Consider the following 20922-nt stretch of genomic DNA (forward strand, 5'->3'; position numbering starts at 1 on the left):
AAATTTGCTGATGTGCACACATTGTCTAAAATCTGAGATTTAAGGTAAGTATTGCTTACAGGTAGATGAAGCATCTGACCCTATCAGTGGAATGGAGAAAATGTATTCAGCACATTACTGGTCTTCTAAGATCAACAGCAGGTCAAACTGAACATCAGAAACTGTTTTTCTTTGTGAAAGATTCCCTTTGAAAAACCAAAGCTCTACACTCGGTCCAAAATATCCAAAAGAGATGAAAATACTAATTTCAAGGTCGGTGCTGTCCAGGCTGCTTATTTCTGAATCATTCGCTTTCATCTGTGTTTCCTGTTTTGAGTGAGGCTATGTTGCATTTGCAGGTGGTGGGAAATCTCACGCTCACTCTCTGGTTTCACACCACTGTGTGCCCCTCAAAAAACACTGCAGAAGCAAAAACATCTGCTGCAGTCTGTGGGAGAACAATGAATTAAAATTCAAAACTCAGAGTCCAACACAAATATACAATCTTGGGGGTTTTTTTAGGGTCTTTCCTTTCCTGTTGCTGCATGAAACTGCTGTCAGCCACTCTGTGTGTGAAGACCGTGAGAGTTGAAATTATATAAGAGCTCATATGACTCAGTCTTTGAGAGGGTGTTGTAAGGAAACAAGCATGGGCCTGATGGCTGTGCCTCCATAAGATCTGATCACCACCTTTTGGATTATGATTGTTCCAGTGATGAAGGCTGATGATGCAAACCTCAGTAACAAGTAGAGTCCAGGCTTACTTTTGGAGGGCTAATGTCTGCAGAGTTTACCTCCAACACACTCTACCAATGAGCTGATGACCTGAATCAGGTGTGCTTGACTAACAAGACATGCAAAATGTGGAAACCACTGTCCTATAGGGCCTGTTTACACCTGGTCATTTCATGCATTTTCTCTGATCAGATAATAATCCGATCATAAAAAAGACCAGGTGTAAATGCCCTCTGAAACACTTTAGAGACAAATTTAATTCTGATTGCTCAAACCACCAAAAGTGTAAATGCATCTGGTTGTTGAAACCACATATGCAAATTTTACTCCTGCCAAAATATTAAAATAATAAATGTGTGAGAGCATTTTATAGGCTATATGGCATGTTATAGTCAGTGCTTTAAGTGGACCGGTACTCAGTACCGCCACTTCCAAATATAGCTCTTGAGCATACTGCCACCTCTCCGTGCACCCAGAACGTGCTTTTAGCGTACCGCAGCGGCGTAGATATTACGCGGGGATGTTGAGTTAATTATTTCTATTAATTAACATCAGTATTTTTATAAAAAATTACTTAATACAAACATTTTATGAAACTACTTTGTTGTAAATTACAGATTTGATTTTAATATGCAAATAGCACATTTACAAATATATTTTTAAATATTTTATTTAAATGTACAAGAATGTGTAAAAATACAACTGACATTTTCAAGATGTACAAATGTGTCAATTCATATTCATATCAAACACACAAATGTGCAAATACCGTTCACAGCTGTGGGCTAATGTAAGAGAGTTGGACCTGTAACCCGAAAGTCGCAGGTTTGAGTTTCGGTGCTGGCAGGAGTTGGAGGTGGGAGGGAGTGAATGAACAGCGCTCTTTTCCACCCTCAATACCCATGTCTGAAGTGCCCTTGAGCAAGGCACTGAACCCCCAGTTGCTCTCGGGACGCTGGATCTATAGCTGCCCACTGCTCCAGGTGTGTGTTCACTTCTCACTGCTGTGTGTGTGCACTTGGATGGGTTAAATGCAGAGCACCAATTCCGATTACCACACTTGGCAAATGTTACGACTTTCAAATGAACATAACATATAATAAATATAGCTGCAAGCAGCAATTACGGGGCCAAGCAAAACAAAAAATAATCATAAAATCAATATACTATAGCTGCTGGACCTACTGATCAATAGAATAAAAAAGTGTTTTACTGATTACTAAATACAAAGTTTTTAAGGAGGAGACAGTGTGCAGAAGAAACTATTAAAGACTGTGTCTTCCAAAAACTCTCAAATGAGAGCAGAGGGCTTTAGGTAGTAGATGTCATATACAAAGAAAATTTTGAAACACAGATCAACTGCTTGTAGTATCGTCTTCTGTTCCATCGCCTCCCCGTTTAAAATAATAAAATCTTGGGAGGAGTTTTCCTTGTCACCAAGCACCAGGACATGTGGATTCTGACTTGTCTCGTGATTCAAGTGCAGCACTAATTAGTGCCAACCTTAGAATTAAAAAAAAAAAAAAGGTTCAGTTAACATGCATTGTGATGATTTTCATTAATACACTCACTTTACAAATGAGTGAATTTAAATGAGTTCAAATCTATAGTGAATTTAAATTGGTTAAAGTGATAATTCACCCAAAAATGAAAATTCTGTCATAATTTTTTTTTCAAAATATCTTCTTGGAACGATTTGTGTCTTATACAAAATAAATTAAGGTGACTTGACTACACAGGGCACTGTAATTTTAAGTGTTGCTTTTACTTACAGGTTGAATGTCAGTGAAGGGCCGCTTCATTTCCGTGTATGATGTGCACACCATTTTTCCATAATTTGTGTGGTATGGTGCAGATGGCAGGAAGGGTTTTAAAGACAATTTCTGCACGAAGGCCCTTAAATGACAAAAGTACAGAGAAAGCACAAGTAAAAAAAAAAAAAAAAAAAAAAAAAACTAAGCTCACAGTTTACATTTTTACAGTCTTTGTGGGGATCTACTATCATTTGCACTAAGAGACAGACTAAACCAGTTTTCACTTCCTCCAGAAAATTTGTGGCAATGTTTGCGGCTAATGAGAGTAAATTCTAATGATTTCGTGAAATGTTCACATTTCACCAGACATTTTTATTAACTTTAAGTAATACTTGTATGAAAAGTTTTGCAGCTAATCTTTTAATTCATGCTGGCAAACAAACAGGAATAGCATTCATTTAAAATCGATCTGATTCTCTGGGGGAAACAAACGGACTAAAGGGAATTAAAACTTTTTTTAACTTATACAAAATAATAATTAACGTATTGGACACATTACTTAATGTTATAACAGTTATATACATCATACGATTATATTAACAGTTACTTACCCTTCATAATCAGGCAGGCTGCCACTGATGTCCATGCAGAGTATCTGACTGAGTTCGGAGCGGAATCGCGAATCATTAAAGTTAGTTCGGGAGTTCAAAGCGGATTCACGAATCATTTGAGTCAGTTTGGGGATCACGAATCATTTGAATCAGTTCGGGAGTTCGTAGCGGGTTCGCGAATCATTTGAATCAGTTCGGGAGTTCGTAGCGGGATTGCGAATCATTTGAGTCATTTTGGGGATCGCAAATCATTTGAAACAGTTCGGGACTTCGGAGCGGAATCGCGAATCATTAAAGTCAGTTCGGGAGTTCAAAGCGGATTCACGAATCATTTGAGTCAGTTTGGGGATCACGAATCATTTGAATCAGTTCGGGAGTTCGTAGCGGGTTCGCGAATCATTTGAATCAGTTCGGGAGTTCGTAGCGGGATCGCGAATCATTTGAGTCATTTTGGGGATCGCAAATCATTTGAATCAGTTCGGGACTTCGGAGCGGCTTCACGAATCATTTGAGTCAGTGTGGGGATCGAAAATCATTTGAGTCAGTTCGGGAGTTCGGAGCGGAATCGCGAATCATTAAAGTCAGTTCGGGAGTTCAAAGCGGATTCACGAATCATTTGAGTCAGTTTGGGGATCACGAATCATTTAAATCAGTTCGGGAGTTCGTAGCGGGTTCGCGAATCATTTGAGTCAGTTCAGGAGTCCAAAGCGGGTTCGCGAATCATTTGAGTCAGTTTGGAAAGCAGAGACTACATCACCCATACACCCTTGAGCTTTATAAGTGAAAAGCGTATGCGTCGCTTTTTCCGCTGTCAGCGTTATTATTAAGGTCGCCTGTTGACTGCTGTTTATAAAAGCCCTTCAATATAGTTGTTGTTACCTCAGGGGATGAAGGGAGTCATCAATAAAAAAAAAAAGCCTATAATAGAGTACCGGCAGATCACTAAGGCTTTCAAGTCCCAGCTGGCATGGACCTCACTGCTGGGAGACACTCATCCTCATAACCAGGCTACAGGATAGATGCCCACTGCCACATCGACGTGATTACCACTGTTTGTTTTTAAAGACATTATTAATAGTCTTAATTGTCATGTATTTCCAGGCTGATAGAATAACTTGCCAAAATGGTCCTGTTTGAATTAATAAAATACAGCGCTTATCCGTTCGTTTTGCTTTTGCAAACACACATTTATGTGGCAAGTGTAAATGAAAATGTTTTAACAAATCATAGCTATCCGATCAGAGAAAACGAATGAAGTGTCTGGGTGTAAATAGGCCCATACAGTTTTCTTGCTGTTATCACAGGCATCCAAAACTTTGGACCAGAATATATGTGTTGGGCCATGGTTTCAACTTTAACCTGCAATTCATTCCTAAGGCCATGAGAGGCAGCCTATTAAGTCAAGAAGTAAAATACAATTGACTTATTCTTCACTGTGGCTGTGAAGAGTTGGTTGGGCCAACTCAGGAGGGAGTTGAGATGTTGGGTAATTAACCTCTGACAAACAAATGCGTGTGCACCAACTCCCTTAATTTTTCAAATACTTATGGAAATTAGGCTAATTGGAAAAGTGGTTAGTGAGCTAGTGCTAGCTTCTGAAGATCTGAGTGTGTTTGTGATTAACCAGCCCTGCTGAATGTTTAATGTACTGCTTCAGCTTCCATTGGACCATCATCATTGTCACCTAAACCTGATTCCTACCCTCCAGCTCTGGAATAAACATCTGATGTCTCATCCACAAGATGATGATTTAGGATCCAAATGAACCTATTTATGATCTTAGTCATAGTATCACCCATAAACAGGTTTGAGGGTAAGTAAGAAGCATATTTTATCCCACTTATGTACTGAACTTTAAGTTAACCTGATGAGAGGTAGTATTCTTTTAACTGTGACCTAGTTTGCCTTGAGAGTTTGTGTAGTGGCCCGTCCACCTAAATGCATGTATCCTGATGCGACCCACCCTTTTTAGCCACCTGGAAATATAAATCTCCTCAACACGGCTTTTCAGTTACTAATAATCTCCACAGGAGCCCTGCTTCACAACACGGTTTGATTTCAGGCAGGAATATCTCATTTCATTTCTCTTCAGAGTCTGCATTAATGCGGCAGCAATGTCCTTAGTTGACTCTTAAAGTCTTGAGAAGGACAGCATGTGTACTTATTAAAAACCTGATGGGTTTCTAATGGGAATCTGATCTGATGCATGCATTTCAGGACATAGATGCTCCTGCAAGACTAACCTTCAGCTTCCATTACCATGATGATCTAATTTCCAATAGCTGCGATGTGTGATACACTCTATCAGATTTGGTTGGCATACAACTTCAAGTAAAAGTGCCAAACCCTTTTTTAGTATTTCCTCTGGCTGGCACTCTACAAACTAAGAGTTTGCCATGTGCATCCAGCTGAATCCTATTGTTTATTTTGAAGGAGAGATGGTGTAGTTGTGCACAGCTGAAATATCATCCAGGCTGCATCTATGACACAGCACTTCAGAGAGCTGTTATACGGTGACCTCACTATCACTGTTTAAGTGAGATGGAATATTAATGATAGTGCTGCACCACCTTTGTTTTCAACTCTTCTCCCACGGTAGAGTGCTTACGCAGGCAGCTGGCTGTGTTTGTGTTTGGTTTTTGTGATGGCTGTTGAAGGGGTAATGTGCTGAGGATCTGTTGTATAAACATTGCATTGAACATGATGTGCAACATTAATGTCAAGGAGAAACTGGGAATCATATTCCTATCTCTAAATGCCTACGCAGATCATACACATGCAAACATATGTCCAAGTTAAAGATAAATGTGCAAACATCTAAGTTACATACCAGGAGTGAGTTTTGCTCTTCAACCCACAGTTTTTACCTTTTTGAGAAATTCACACTATTGCACATTGCTATTACCATCAAAGATTGAATATGTTATTTATAGTGATTTGGTTTGATACATTTTTTTTATTATTATTGATTTAATGTAAAAAAATATTTTGATAAAAATACTACATTTTAATGGCAAACAAGAAAAATTTAAACAGTCACAACTTGGTAATGCCCTAGAAACAATACAGAATTTTATAGCAATCACAAAGCACTGTAATTTCTTCAGAAAATGAGAATATCTAGTTTTCCCACAAAATACAACTATGAATCATATCATAAAAAACATATTTTATAAATATAACATATGTATAACATATAAATAACATACACAGTGAGCATCAAGTTAAGCGTAAAACATCTGAATTCATATCATTTTCAGGATAAAACAAAATCACTATTCTGCACATCTGTGCAGATATTTGCTACTTTAATAACACACTCATATTTCCTTCAGAAAGTTTTCCATTGAAATGGCATAAAACCCTATTAAATTAAGCATAATCATATTTGCCGGTATGCAGCTAGTTATTATTCCTATGGGCTCAGCACATCCCTGTCCTGATCGGATCAGCACATCACTGTCCACCAATCAGGAGATCTTGTGTTGCACTGAGCTCATGCACTGCCACTGACTCACCAATCACATGATTTAAAAGGAACCCCTCATCTGTTTTTACTCCTCCCTTTCCTGCTTTTGCTTTGCTCTCTCCATTTCCAATAACACTGTATCTTCCGGGAAAGAGAGACGGAGCAGAGATTGAGGAAGAGTGTATGTGTGCGTGTGTGTGTGTGTGTGTGTGTGTGTGTGTGTGTGTGTGTGTGTGTGTGTGTGTGTGTGCAAGAGAGCCAATTCCCTCTTTTTCCTCCATGAGGTCAGACTAGATTTTGTGATGCTGATCTCAACTCTGGAAAAGTAGGTGGTCTGAGCCAACTAAGTCAGAGAGTGAGGGTGTGTAGACCTCTGAAGTGACTTCATTGTCTACTTCACTGGACTGCTGCGATTACACTTCATTGTCATGCGCTTGTTTTCCATTTATGGTCATTTGTTGTGCAGCTCTTTGTGCAAAGATTACAAATCATTCCAAGTGGAGGGGCTTTCCAGCACCGAACACAAAATATACTGAAAAGAAAGTGTGACATCAGTTCTGAGGAATTGGCAGAAGCTGCTGTCATGTGATGCTGAGTCGAGATGAGCTCATGAAAAACAAAGCACCTGACATGCATACTGTCTTTCTCCAGATGTCTGAACTTTATGTTTTAACTGATCTTCTCATCACATTTATGCTGATGAAATTTACAGGAAAGTCCTCTTAAATGCAATAACTGGTGGTGCTTGCTAAAGCCCTGTTTGCACTGACACTGATTAAGTCACTCAGTGTTGCTCTTTGCTTCTAGGAATCGTTCCTACTGCAGCATCTGTCTGTTTCTAAGAATTCTTAGGTAATCGATACTTCACATCACTGTTCATTTGCATAACTTTGGACTAGGGCTGTAAATATTAATTGCATTCTTTATTTTATGATTTTCTTTATGATTCCATCAAATACCATATATATATATATATATATATATATATATATTTATATATATTTATATATATATATATATATATATATATACATCATATATTTAATATAACTTTATTTAGATATTTAAGAGTTTTTGCATGAGCTGATAATTTTTGCAGTTCCGTTTGGTGCCACTAGTGGTGTGGAAATCACACACTGCAGCTTTGAAAAGTCATGCCTCAATGTATTACATTGCGGAAACTAGAGATCTGCGGCAAACTGTTGATGAAATATCCTCTTTCTTGTAAACATGTTAGTGCTAGAGGAGAGTGTGATTTCCTTTTTCTACCCGTGATAGACATGTGGAACCACAGACATGCACACATCCACTGCTTCCTGTATTGGAAAGTAAGCCAGTTCACAAGATAGATAACTACTGGTCATAGTGACCTTGCAAATCCAAGTCACAGCAACACCATGTGTGCCATGTCACTCTGCCCAGAGCTCTGGAGTGTGTGTGACAGTCACAAATCACATGAGCACGTTCACAGTGTGAATAATTTACTGAGCACCTGATGTTGGATGAATACATTTGAATATATCCAGCCTCAGGAACATCGTCTCATAAATGAACTTTGAGGTACAGACCAAAACTGACGGTAAATCATCTGCTTTAGTGATTCATTTTCTAAGATGGGGTTAAATGTGAAAGTCACATATGACAGCAGGACATTCAAATCAGCGGCCCCACTTAGTCAGATTTAGAGCGATTCATGCAGAATTTGATTTAAACTTCCTAAGATCTAGAAGAACGAGATTCGCAATTAATTATTTATCATACAACTTGTATTCTTATCATAATTTCAGTCATATAGAGTGATCATATGATCACAGGCTGATTCAACAAGGTATTGATCTACCAGAAAAAATAGCATCATCATCTAGACATCTTTGGCATACTGAAAAACCTGAAAGAGCTGTACACTAAAACATGTGAAGTCTTGCTTTCTTTTTTCTTTTTTCTGTCGTTCAAATTAAAATTCTGCATATATATATATATATATATATATATATATATATATATATATATGTATATGTATATGTATATGTATATATGTATATGTCAGTGTTAGTCAGTGTGACCACAATTTGACTCGCAATTTATTATTTTTTTTTTTATTATTCTATTTATTGAACTTTTACAATAATCGGATAAAGATACAGGAGAATCCTGAAAAAATACCTATACTTTTTTATATCCCTTCCCACCCCCTAGAAGAAAAAAAAGTAAATAATAATAATAAATTAAGATAAAAATTATAATAATAAAATAAATTAAAATGTAGCTAAACCAAATAGAACATAAAAAACAAAAACACAATATCTACTGTAATATAGAGAATGTCAAGCATTATCACAAAAAATAAAATCTTAATCCTTAATTTGACATTCTAGAAGTAAAGTTAAATTCAGAAAAATAAATAATAAAGGGATTCCAGATCTCAGAAAACATACCAGTGTTACCCTTTAACGTATACCTAATTTTTTCCAAATGAATGAAACTCATGACATCTCTCAACCAGTCATCAAAAGATGGAGGGAGTTTTTGTTTCCACAGCAGGAGAATGCGCCGTCTGGCTAATAATGTTAAAAAAGCAAAGGACTTTGCAGTATTTCCAGGCAAATCAGTGACATTTGACGAAAGTCCAAAAAGTGCTACCAACGGGCAAGGCTCAATCTGTTTCTTTGTCACTAAAGAAAAACAATTAAAGATTGATAGCCAAAAAGAATTTAGTGATGGACATGTCCAAAACATATGCATTAAGTCTGCCGGGGCCTGATGGCAACGGTCACAGAGAGGATCAATACCAGACTTGATTTTTGCCAATCTCACTTTTGTCCAGTAAATTCGATGAATAAATTTTAACTGGATAAGACTATGACGTGCACAAATAGAGGAGGTATGAACACGGGACAGAATCTGGTTCCAAGTGTCATCATCAAATGTACGACAAAGATCCGACTCCCATTGTTGTTTAATAAAAGCGAGAGAGGAAGTGGAAATGGAGGAAATTAGCTTGTATAGCGTAGACAAAACACCTCTTTTATTTAAGGCTACTTCAAGAATCTGATCGAGTGTAGATTTTGGGGGAAGATTAGGAAAATCAGGGAATGAGTTTTTAACAAAATTTCGAAGTTGCAAATATCTAAAAAATTGTGCACTAGGGAGAGAGAATTTTTGGGTCAATTGAGAAAAACAGGGAAAAATATTATCCATGTAAATATCATTCACAACTGAAATCCCTGCTCTCTGCCAAATGTTAAATGCTTTGTCATTTAGTGAAGGGGGGAATAAGGGGTTACGATTTATAGGAGAAACCAATGGTAAGCGCTGAAGACCAAAATGGGTTCGGAATTGGAACCAAATTCTTAATGATTGCCGGACAATAGAATTACCATAAGGGCAGCGCGAGATGGCAGTAAGAGGGCCGCACAATAGTGCGGCAGGCGAGGCAGGAAAACAGGAACCCTCTTCAATACTGACCCAAGACGGGACCCAATCACTGAGCCCAAAATGACTTTGGAACCAGAATAATGTAGAATGTATATTAGCTGCCCAGTAAAAAAACAGGAAATTAGGAAGGGCAAGCCCGCCTTCAAGCTTTGGTTTCTGAAGTATTTCTCTACGAATTCTGGCTGGTCTTTTGTTCCTAATAAAAGATGAGATATTTTGATTTAGAGTCTTAAAGAAAGATTTGGGTATAAAAATTGGGACACACTGAAATAAATACAGAAATCTTGGTAAAACGTTCATTTTCACTGAACTCACACGTCCAGCCAATGAAAGGGGAAGAGCTGACCAACGAGTAAAATCTTTCTGAACTCGTTGGAGGAGTGTAGTGAAATTAGCCTTGAATAAATCTAAACACTTACGTGTAATTGTTACTCCTAAATATTTAAAACTATGTGAGGCGACTTTAAACATTGAAGTATTCATTGGTACATCAGAAACTTTAAAATTTATTGGAAATAACTCACTTTTGTTTATATTCAATTTATAGCCAGAAAAGAGGCTAAAGGAGTTTATAATTCTCAGAGCTTCGGGTAAAGAAACAACCGGATCAGAGATAAAGAGCAGCACATCATCTGCATATAATGAGATTTTATGAACAGCACCAGCTCTCCCAATTCCCTGTATAGCCTTCTCACTACGAATGGCAATTGCCAATGGTTCAATTACCAATGCAAAAAGCAAAGGTGAAAGTGGGCAGCCTTGTCTAGTGCCACGTTTTAAGGGGAAAATAGAGGAGGATACACCATTGGCCCGAACAGAGCATACTGGGGAAGAATATAAAAGTTTTATCCAGGATATGAACGTGAGGCCAAAGCCAAATTTCTGTAATACATAGAAAAGGTAATCCCATTCCACCCGATCAAAGGCTTTCTCCGCGTCAAGCAGAAGAAGAGCCTCTGATGGATGAGAGTTAGAGGAATAAATTATATTAAATGCCCTTCTAATGTTATGAGACAGTAATCTATTTCTAATAAACCCAGTTTGGTCACCGTGTATGACTGCTGGTAAAACTGATTCAAGACGCCTTGCAAGCATTTTAGCAAGAATCTTTACATCTACATTCAGAAGACTAATTGGCCTGTATGAACCACATTCGTGCGGGTCTTTGTCTTTTTTCAAAATCAAAGAAATACAAGACTGACGAAGGGTTGGAGGCAGGCAACCGTTATTGAGTGAATCTAACAGCATGTTTAGTAGTGGTGTTTTAAGTGTTTGAGAAAACATCTTAAAAAATTCAACAGGAAACCCGTCCGGCCCAGGGGTCTTGCCATTCTGCATGCTCTCAATTGCTAGTACTACCTCCTCTGTGGAAAAAGGTAATTCTAGCTCTTTTCTCATTGCATTTGTTATTGTAGGTATGGATAATGATTCAAAGAAATTTTCCATAAGGGACCTATCTGTGGGGGGTTCTGACTTGTATAACAAAGAGTAGTAATCTTTAAATTGTTTAGTAATACTAACAGGGTCAGTGAGCAAATGGCCATTGGAGGACCGAATCTTAGATATTAAATTTTGAGCTGACTTTTCCTTCAACTGAAGTGCAAGAAGTTTACTTGGCTTGTCACCATGTTCAAAAAATGCATGTTTGGCCTTCAGCAATAACTTTTCAGCCTGATGGGATGATAATATATTAAAATCAGATTGAAGTTTGAGTCTCTTTTTATAAATTTCAGGAATTGGAGAAGCTGCATAGGCAGAATCAAGCCGAGTTATCTCCACAGATAATTCTTCTTGCTTCTTCCTTCTTTGTCTATTTACACAGGCGGAGTATGAAATAACTTGACCCCGAGCATATGCTTTAAAAGATTCCCAAATTATGGAAGGTGAGGTCTCAGGGATGGTGTTTATCTCCAAAAATATATCTAATTGATTTTTTAAAGTATCACAAAAAGCCTTATCAGAGAGCAGTAAAGAATTAAATTTCCAACTTTGAGAACCTGACATCTTATCCTGAAACTGAAGAGAAAGTAAAAGTGGAGCATGATCAGATATAACAATGCTGGCATAAGAACAGGCCTTTACTTTAGACAGCAATTTCTTGTCTATGAAAAAGTAGTCAATACGGGAGTAATTGTGGTGAACATGAGAGAAAAAGGAGTATTGTCGTGCTGTGGGATATAAAAAACGCCATACATCTGCCTGACCACAAGTCGTCAAAAGCGATTGGAGCATAATTGCCATTTTAGAGGGTTGGGCAGATTTAGTAGATGAACGATCTAGAGAAGGGTTCAAAGAACAATTAAAATCACCTCCCATAATGAGATAGTGTGAGTTTAAGTCGGGGAGTAAAGAAAATATTTTCTGGATAAAATTTTCATCATCATAATTTGGTGCGTATATATTTGCCAGAGTCACTGTTAAACCATAAAGAAGGCCTGAAACAATAATATATCTACCACCGGAATCAACTAAAGTTTTTGAAGGAGAAAATGGTATACATTTATTGATAATAATTGCCACCCCTCTAGATTTACTGAGAAATTTGGAATGAAATACTTGACCAATCCATTTCTTACAAAGTCTGGCATGATCTGGGTTTTTTAAGTGGGTCTCTTGCAAAAAACCAATATGAGTATTTAAATGTTCTAAATGTGATAAGACCTTGTTGAGTTTAATTACATTGTTTAAACCTTTGACATTCCAGCTGGTAAAATTTACACATGAATCCCCAGACTGAGCCTTGCTTAACCTAGTGGTCATTGGTTATAATAGCCACCACAAAAATATATAAATGAAAAAAACATGAATACGGCATTTTGTCTTGACACATATGAAATAACATGTAAGAAAAAAAAAAAAAAAGAAAAAAAAAAAAAAACAAGGAAGAAGAGAGAAAAAAAAAAGAAAAAAAAAAAAAAACCTCCCATGTACATAAGTAGAACGAACATCACCCATAATACAAAACACAAACCTTCTCTCCGCTGAACTTTCGGAGAGAGCTCCGTAACATATTGTAAATATATAAATAAAACGGGAACAAAAGGTTCACAGACTGCATAGCAAAATAATAATAATAAAAGATGCAAGGTCTGTACATGTTTATAATGCAAAAAGTCCATAAAGTCTGCTGCAACGCAGTGCTACAGTACCACTACTGATCAGGCCGCATACCTGGCTCAAATAGGACTTATACACCTTGTCCAATACAGGTTATTTACCTGCGTCCACAGCAGCTACTTCGCTTGACTGCTTAGGTTTAACAACGGTAACAATGAACGTAGACACAGCCTCGGGCCTGTCAAAGCTGTGCGATTCGCCGTTGAATGAAAGCAGAAGTCTGCAGGGATACAGCATCCTGAATTTGACACCAGCTTCATGTAATTCCGCCTTGACTGCTTTAAACTGATCACGTCGTTTCTTGAGTTCCACAGAAAAATCAGGAAAAATCAAAATCTTGCATTCCTTGTAGCGCAACTCTCCGTGCTCGCGTGACAACCGTAAAATTTCTTCCTTGGTTTGGAAACGAAGAAAGCGTACAATCATGGGTCTCGGTGGTGCGCTCGATCGTGGTTTAGGTGCGAGGGACCGATGTGCGCGCTCAATCTCCGGCGTCTGAGGTAATTTATCCCCGAAAAGTTCTGCGAAGAAGGATGCCATGAACTGAGAGGGTTTGGACGTTTCAACATTCTCGGGGATACCTAATATACGAAGATTGTTCCGACGCGAGCGGTTTTCCAGATCATCCATCCTACACTTTAGCTCCTCGTTATCTCTTTCCAGGGACTGACATTTGCACTCTAAAACGTCGAGCCTTTCGTCCACGCTGTTCATTGATGCTTCAATGTCTTTAATTTTGGAGCCATGACTGGAAATAGTAGCTTGGAGGGTAGCTGTGGAGGCGCGTATTTCAGTGAGAAACTCAGTCCTTAGAGACGCGATTTCCTCACGAATTGTTGTGGTAAGCATCTCTTTTAAAAGAGCAGGCGTTAAACCTGAAGCGGCCGAGGCCATGTTGCCTACTTCGTCAGCTTCATCGGGAGCGGGAGAAGCACGTTTAGATTTAGGCATAGCAACGAAAATAACGGGCTACAGCGCACAATCAAATGCTCACCAGCCTTGTATACGCCGTCTTAAATTATTATGAATATGTAATGTTCCCGTTTACTATTGAAAAGAAATAAAATTTACGGAGCAACTCCCGGGCGCGCCTCACTCACTCAACTGCATGCCGGAAGTCCCCTTGACTCGCAATTTATTTTTAACCTACTATAATTTGGTACTACTAAAATTTCAGGCTATTTAGAATGTACAGTATGCAAATGTGCGGTTTATTATTATTATTATTAATTATTATTATTATTATTATTAATAATCTGTGAGTAATCACATTCAGCTGCTTTCTAATGTAATACTGGAATAATTGTTCTACTTTAGTCATTTTTCCCACATGGCAGAAAGGGACTTTTTAGAGTGCACCAAAAAAAAAAAAAAATTCCCACAATAACAGGCTTGTAAGAAATGTACCTATTTTTCCCCACTTTAGCACAAATTCCACATAACCACTATGGGATAAGATTCTACGTAACAAAAATGTAAACGTTTAATTGCAAAGACTCCTAAAGTTGAATTCCACCTTTTTCCATATCCCAAGTGCTGCTGCTTCTGCTTCTGGGTAATGAGACTCACTTGAAACAGGGATTTGGTGATTTAAGCATGTTAAACCCCATTAACAAACAGGTGTTGCTGACACTGCACCGTCAATTGAGTCTCAGACTGTCCTCACCACATTTACCCTCAAAATGTATCCTAAGGTCTTTAGAACCACCCTCCACCCTCTTTACACACACTTGTTTGCCATGTGTGCAAAGGGAAATGTGCAAAAAGTGTTTTAAAAATTCAGTTGCATTGTACATGTGCCCTGAGTGACCTCTGACCTTTCAGAATCCAGTGACCACGTGCAGCGGACAGATTGCATGCATGTCTTCCTGTCCCACCCGGCCACTCCCTGCGTGCCAGTCTGCACTGATACCAGCACATGTCCTTCTTTTTGTTAATAGAGCTGTAATGAGAAGATATCCTGTTCTTAGAGTTCAAAAATAATGTGGGAGAGGAAGTGCGATCAAAGATCAAGTGGTTCAATTCAAGGAAAACAATGATAGCAGTACAAACTAATCTATCCAGTTTGCACAGCATGTACAGTTTTGATGCCCCTCCTGATCAAGTATGAACATTCACTTTAATCTGAAATAGGCTTGAGGGAGTTTAGCGCAGTGCACTGGGAGTATTGCAGGCTAATGAAAGCATGTGCTTCCTTACACAACGCTGGCTCTTGTCCAAACATCTATGTTCTGGAGTTCGTTTGGGGCATAGATCAAGTTTAGATATACACTTGTCCTGCAGCTGTGTGAGTGAGTAGTTTATGGATGCATGTGTGTTTATATGCTGTCTCCTGATAGGGAGAGTTTCTAGGAATCAGTCTAGGGATACTGTGAACTTTTGCACAGTGAGAGGCCTTTACCTGGAAAAGTTTTCTGTGAGAAAGGCATGTTCAAACATCAAACTCCTCTCGCAGACATGATGTACTCGTTCATGAGGGCAGGCAATTAATCCAAAAATTGTTACATGCTGATCTGAGAGCAGTTTTGCCACATTGCTTGTAGAAATTTAGGTAAAGGTAAGGTTTGTTTAACTGATCCTGAGTGCTGCTTTTATTCTGCAGCTGTCTGGCTGGTTATTTAGGCCAGGAGATTGAATCTCTTTTACCGTTAAACACTAATAATAGTCTATGCTGTGAAAACTTACGAAAGAAAGGTCACCAACCGGCTGCGCTATTCACATTTAGCTGAAATGAGATCTGTTGTGTTTACATTGTCATTGCTTTTGTTTTATAATGAATTGCTGTTCTTGTAGTTCAGCAGGCAGAATGTGGCACTAACAATGCTTTTATTTATTTGCATGTATTGTAAGTCGCTTGGGATAATGAATGTTTTCAACTATACGTCTATCTACCTATTTATCTTTTCAGTTCTAGACGTTATATTTTTGCAAAAAAAACATCCAGAGCAATTTGCATTACAAATATTTTATTTTATTATTATTATTTTTATTTTTTTTGCAATTTGCTATTTGAAGTGCATTCAAGTAACAATTGTTATGCATTCACTGGGATTTGAACCCACAACCTTCATGTTGGTAGAATTGCTTGCACCACTGATCTCAAAATACAGCAAATTTTTGAACCCACAAACTTGGTACTGGTAGTATTGCTCTATAAACATGCAATAAGACAATTGTGCTAACATCATGTACTAAAATTTCACAAGAATATGTTGCTAACAACAATTTTATTTATTACCATGTACAGCATGTTGCTTTGAATAAAAGTGTAAATAAATTGTCATCTCCACCTAGCAAGCAACAAACACTGCTTATCTTTTAGGTTAACTTTCATTTGTAGATGCTTTCATATCTATCCTGAGCAATTAACAGTACATACAAGATATGCTTTTTTATGAATGAATTGGGATTTGAACCCACAGCCTTGGTGTTGGTAGTATTGCATGCACCATTGCTCTGTCAGTGTTAAACTTTGAACATGCCAGTTATTGAGTACAGTGAGGAAAATTAATTGTTATTCTCTATGTGGCTAATAGGGTGCTAGTAATAATTTCTGTAATGGTTCATTTAGGTAAGGGGTCTTAAGGGGAACATATTTTGACCAAAGAGCCATTTTTTTTTCATCTTGGTTAATGCATTTTTCCAAAGGAAAATGTAATTTATTTTTTTTATTTTTTTTATTTTTTTTTTTGCAGAGCTGCTGATCTCTAGTGATGTATAATTTTAGATTTTTGTCAAAGAGCCAATTGTGTCTCGTGCCATAGGTTCATGACCTCTCATTTAGGTTCATGACACTCTGTTTAATACAGAGGTCTGCTGCAGTCTGATTATGTTGTCTAGTGTCTGTAAATGAGGCCAGTCAAGCATTGGCCCAGTTACATGCATTTAGCACAGACACACAGACATACACAAATTGGTCATCTGCTTTGATTAATTTCAGACATGTACTGACATGCCTTGCACTTCTAGGCTTCTCAAGAAAAGCTAAATTATTTGGCTTTAGATGCTTTGGTCTTTTCAGAATATATTATCATTTAGCCCTTGAACCGAATTTACCCCAAAGTCAGGTGTAACCCTGCGGGATACAGGTCTGTGACCATCCTCTCATGCACTCCAGTTTTTTTTATCTCTTTCTCTACAGGCAGCATGCTGTCTTTTTTCAGCTCTCCTCTTCTGCACTACTTACATACTTGGGAAAAGATATGAGCAGATTTTTCACAGCGTGTGGTACTAATTGGTAGGTACACCAAGTACAGACTGAGCAGAATGGGAGGCACAGTTTTGCAGGTACAGTAAGTTAACAGTAACACACTCTTCCACCAAAACATGGAACATGAAACAGAAATATGCCTATTAAATAAAATAACATAATGACCTAATAAGATTTGCGTGTGTGTGTGCATATGACACACACACATGCTGTTGAGGGTATAATTGCAATAGGGATATATTAAAATACTTCTGCACAGTCAGATCTCGGGAAATTAACTTGTATAATTATACACCCTATTTTAAGTATCTTTCACACCTATAATCAAATTCCCAACACCCATCTGCAGGTCACATCTGTTCATCATGACTAGTTACATTTTGCCCTAACATACAAACCTCATTAAATGCAATATTAACATTTTAATTGTGTCTGCAGTTACTGAGTACATGTAATGTTCTGATGTGTTTCTGAGGGGACAGTCTCCATGCTGCTTGTATTTGTTGTTGTTGTTTGTTGTTGTTTGTGGGTCACTCTGGGTTACGGGGTTATGCTGAGTAAGACAGGTGAGAAATTTCACCTGTCTTGTGGTCTCTGGCATCAGGTGTTCGTGTGCTGCTGTCGCCCCGTGTGTCATTTTACAGAGCACTGTGGACGTGCAGCTTACTGTTTGGGACACAGTGGTTCCTATGGGATCAGTTTACTAAACACTTGACATTTTTTATTATGCACATTAAATTATATATAATTATAATAATATGATATATAATATTTCTATAAGTATTATTATGTGTATTCTTTAATTATTTTAATTTTATAAAATGAAATGTTTAGATTATTATAATTATTATAATACATTTAATAATTTTAATGTAAATATCTACTTTTAGGTTTTATGTTTTTATACATTTTTATTTTGTTTATTAAAACTACTTGTTCATTTGTGTGTGTTAAAGGAAAAACTTTTTTTTTTAAATACCTTAATTTATTTTTATAAGAGAAGAGAATAAGCTTAGCTGAATTAAACTCAAATCTGACTCAGGTCTCGTATTCTTGTCATTATTTAGTCTAACTTAACATAATTTGCTGTGTCTTCAGAAGGCATAAAATTGTACAGGTACAAGTTATTGAATTAGTGTTATATGATCAACCAAGAGTTCATTTTTAGGGTTGATTAGATTGTGACAAACACAAAATTGTGTTGTGTAACATCAAGGCAGTCTCTCTGGAGGAGCCTCGCTGTCAAAAGGACAGCAGTCAATATATGCTTTATATGTGTTCATGCATGTGTTTCTGTCTGGGAAAGTTGAAATATGAAGGACACTTCATTTGTAAATAGTAGAATACATTAGCACAGCTAAAACTGAAATAAAATGTGGCCTTGGACCCTTGTGCAAACATAATGAGAGCTGCGTGTATAGCTTTGTGGATCCATAGTTCTCAGTGAGGGATGAAATGAGTCGGTCTCATGCTCTTACTATGTCACAGTGAGTGTCACACTGGAGCTTTGTGACCACTTGAGATAAACACACACACACACACCGTGTGTTCCTCAACTGAAGAGCTGCTTCAGCAAAGAGATCTCATCGTCCTTTTTAACTTTATACAAACAGTACATGAGATCTTGTGGGAAAATAACATAACGTCTAGTACAGCATTAAAATCACACTCATTATTTGTTCATCTCGCTTTCATTCTGTTCTTATCATTGTAGATAGATAGATAGATAGATAGACAGACAGACAAACAGACAGACAAAATGGTGATAGATAGATAGATAGATAGATAGATAGATAGATAGATAGATAGATAGATAGATAGATAGATAGATAGATAGATAGATAGATAGATATACAGACTAAATGGGAAAAGATAGATAGATAGATAGATAGATAGATAGATAGATAGATAGATAGATAGATAGATAGATAGATAGATAGATAGATAGAAAGACAGACTAAATGGAGATAGATAGATAGATAGATAGATAGATAGATAGATAGATAGATAGATAGATAGATAGATAGATAGATAGATAGATAGATAGATAGATAGATAGACAGACAGACAGACAGACTAAATGGGAAAAGATAGACAGAATAAAAATAACGTTCTATAATTGTGACTGTTTCCCTGGACACCATATGTGTAATCTTGGTGGTCATGTGACTTTTGTTGTATGTGTGGTTTCCGTGGTTACTGGGTCGGTCGACAGCGGGGTGACTGTAGTGGGACGTCCAGGGGAGAGAGTGCTGACTCACAGCTTACAGTCCTGCTCAAACCATGACCCATAATCCCCTGCTGCAGCCTGTGCCAAGAGGAAACCCCAGTGTAGTGAAACACACCCAGTCAGACCGAGCCAGTCGCCCTCTCCTTCAGACAACCGTCCCCTAACAACACGGTTACCAGGAACCTTTCCCAAACCACGTCAGCCTTTCTGATAACAAACAGGGCTGGCTGGAGAAATACTGGAGTACATGAGATGAGTAATGACTTCCAAAAGCTAACCTTATCCAGCTTCCCGCTGAAATTGAATATATGTTTTCCTGCTTTCATTTCACTCTGTTTTTAACGATTATATTTCCATGGTGACACACACAAGACTTCCTTCTTGTCTTGCCCCGTTGATCAAAAGCTCCACCGAGGGCTGCAGTAATTCCTCTGAAAGAAATTTATCACATGAACTTTCTTTGATAAGCTGTTCCAGTGAAGCTTGATGTGGATGATTGTGCCCTGGAGAGATATGATGAATAAGTTTCTGTTTTTAAGAGATACAGACTTGTGTTTGGGGTTTGGTAGGATTTTTTGTGTTTTGAAAAGGTCTCTTCTGCTCACCAAGACTGTATTTATTTGATCAAAAATACAGGAAATACAGTAATAATGTGAAGTATTATTACAATTTAAAATAACTGATTTCTCTTTTTATGTATTTTAAAATGTAATTTATTTCTGTGATACAAAGCTAAATTTTCAGCATCACGACTCCAGTCTTCAGTGTCACATGATCGTTCAGAAATAATTTTATTATGCTAATTTAGTAACTGATTACATGACATTAACTAACTGCTTGATTTCTTCTTGACATTTCTGCCAACTTGAGATAAGCTGTTACTTAATATAATATAGAAACTTTTTTTAAGCTGCTTTGCACTGATTTGCATTGTGAACAGTACTATACAAATAAACTTGAAATGAATTGGAATATCATGCTGTTTTTCACTTTTTATCAGTTTAATCAATCCTTGCTCAATAAAAGCATTTTAAAAATGCACTTTTAAATTACTTTGGAACTGTACAGTGTATGCAATCTCATTGAAACCACCGATACTGGAGTTTCTAAGATTAGAGAGATCAAGTTGCAAATCTTAGCTGGAACTGATATAGCAGAGTGGCATGTGGCAATGGCTTTTAACAGCTGTGTGATTCACCAGTTTGCTAAATCAGATACATAGTTTAGACTGCACCAAAAAAGACTGCACTGCATTCAGGTAGTCCTCAATGATATAATCAGTAATGTGTGTGAACATGACAGTACTGTATGTACATATGAGAAGGGGGGGGGGGGGGGTTGCATATTCCAACTCCAGGCTGTTTGGGCTGCAGCCAGTAGTG

The sequence above is a fragment of the Carassius gibelio genome, chromosome B11, assembly GCF_023724105.1.
Source record: "Carassius gibelio isolate Cgi1373 ecotype wild population from Czech Republic chromosome B11, carGib1.2-hapl.c, whole genome shotgun sequence".
In the NCBI taxonomy this organism is placed as follows: Eukaryota; Metazoa; Chordata; class Actinopteri; order Cypriniformes; family Cyprinidae; genus Carassius; species Carassius gibelio.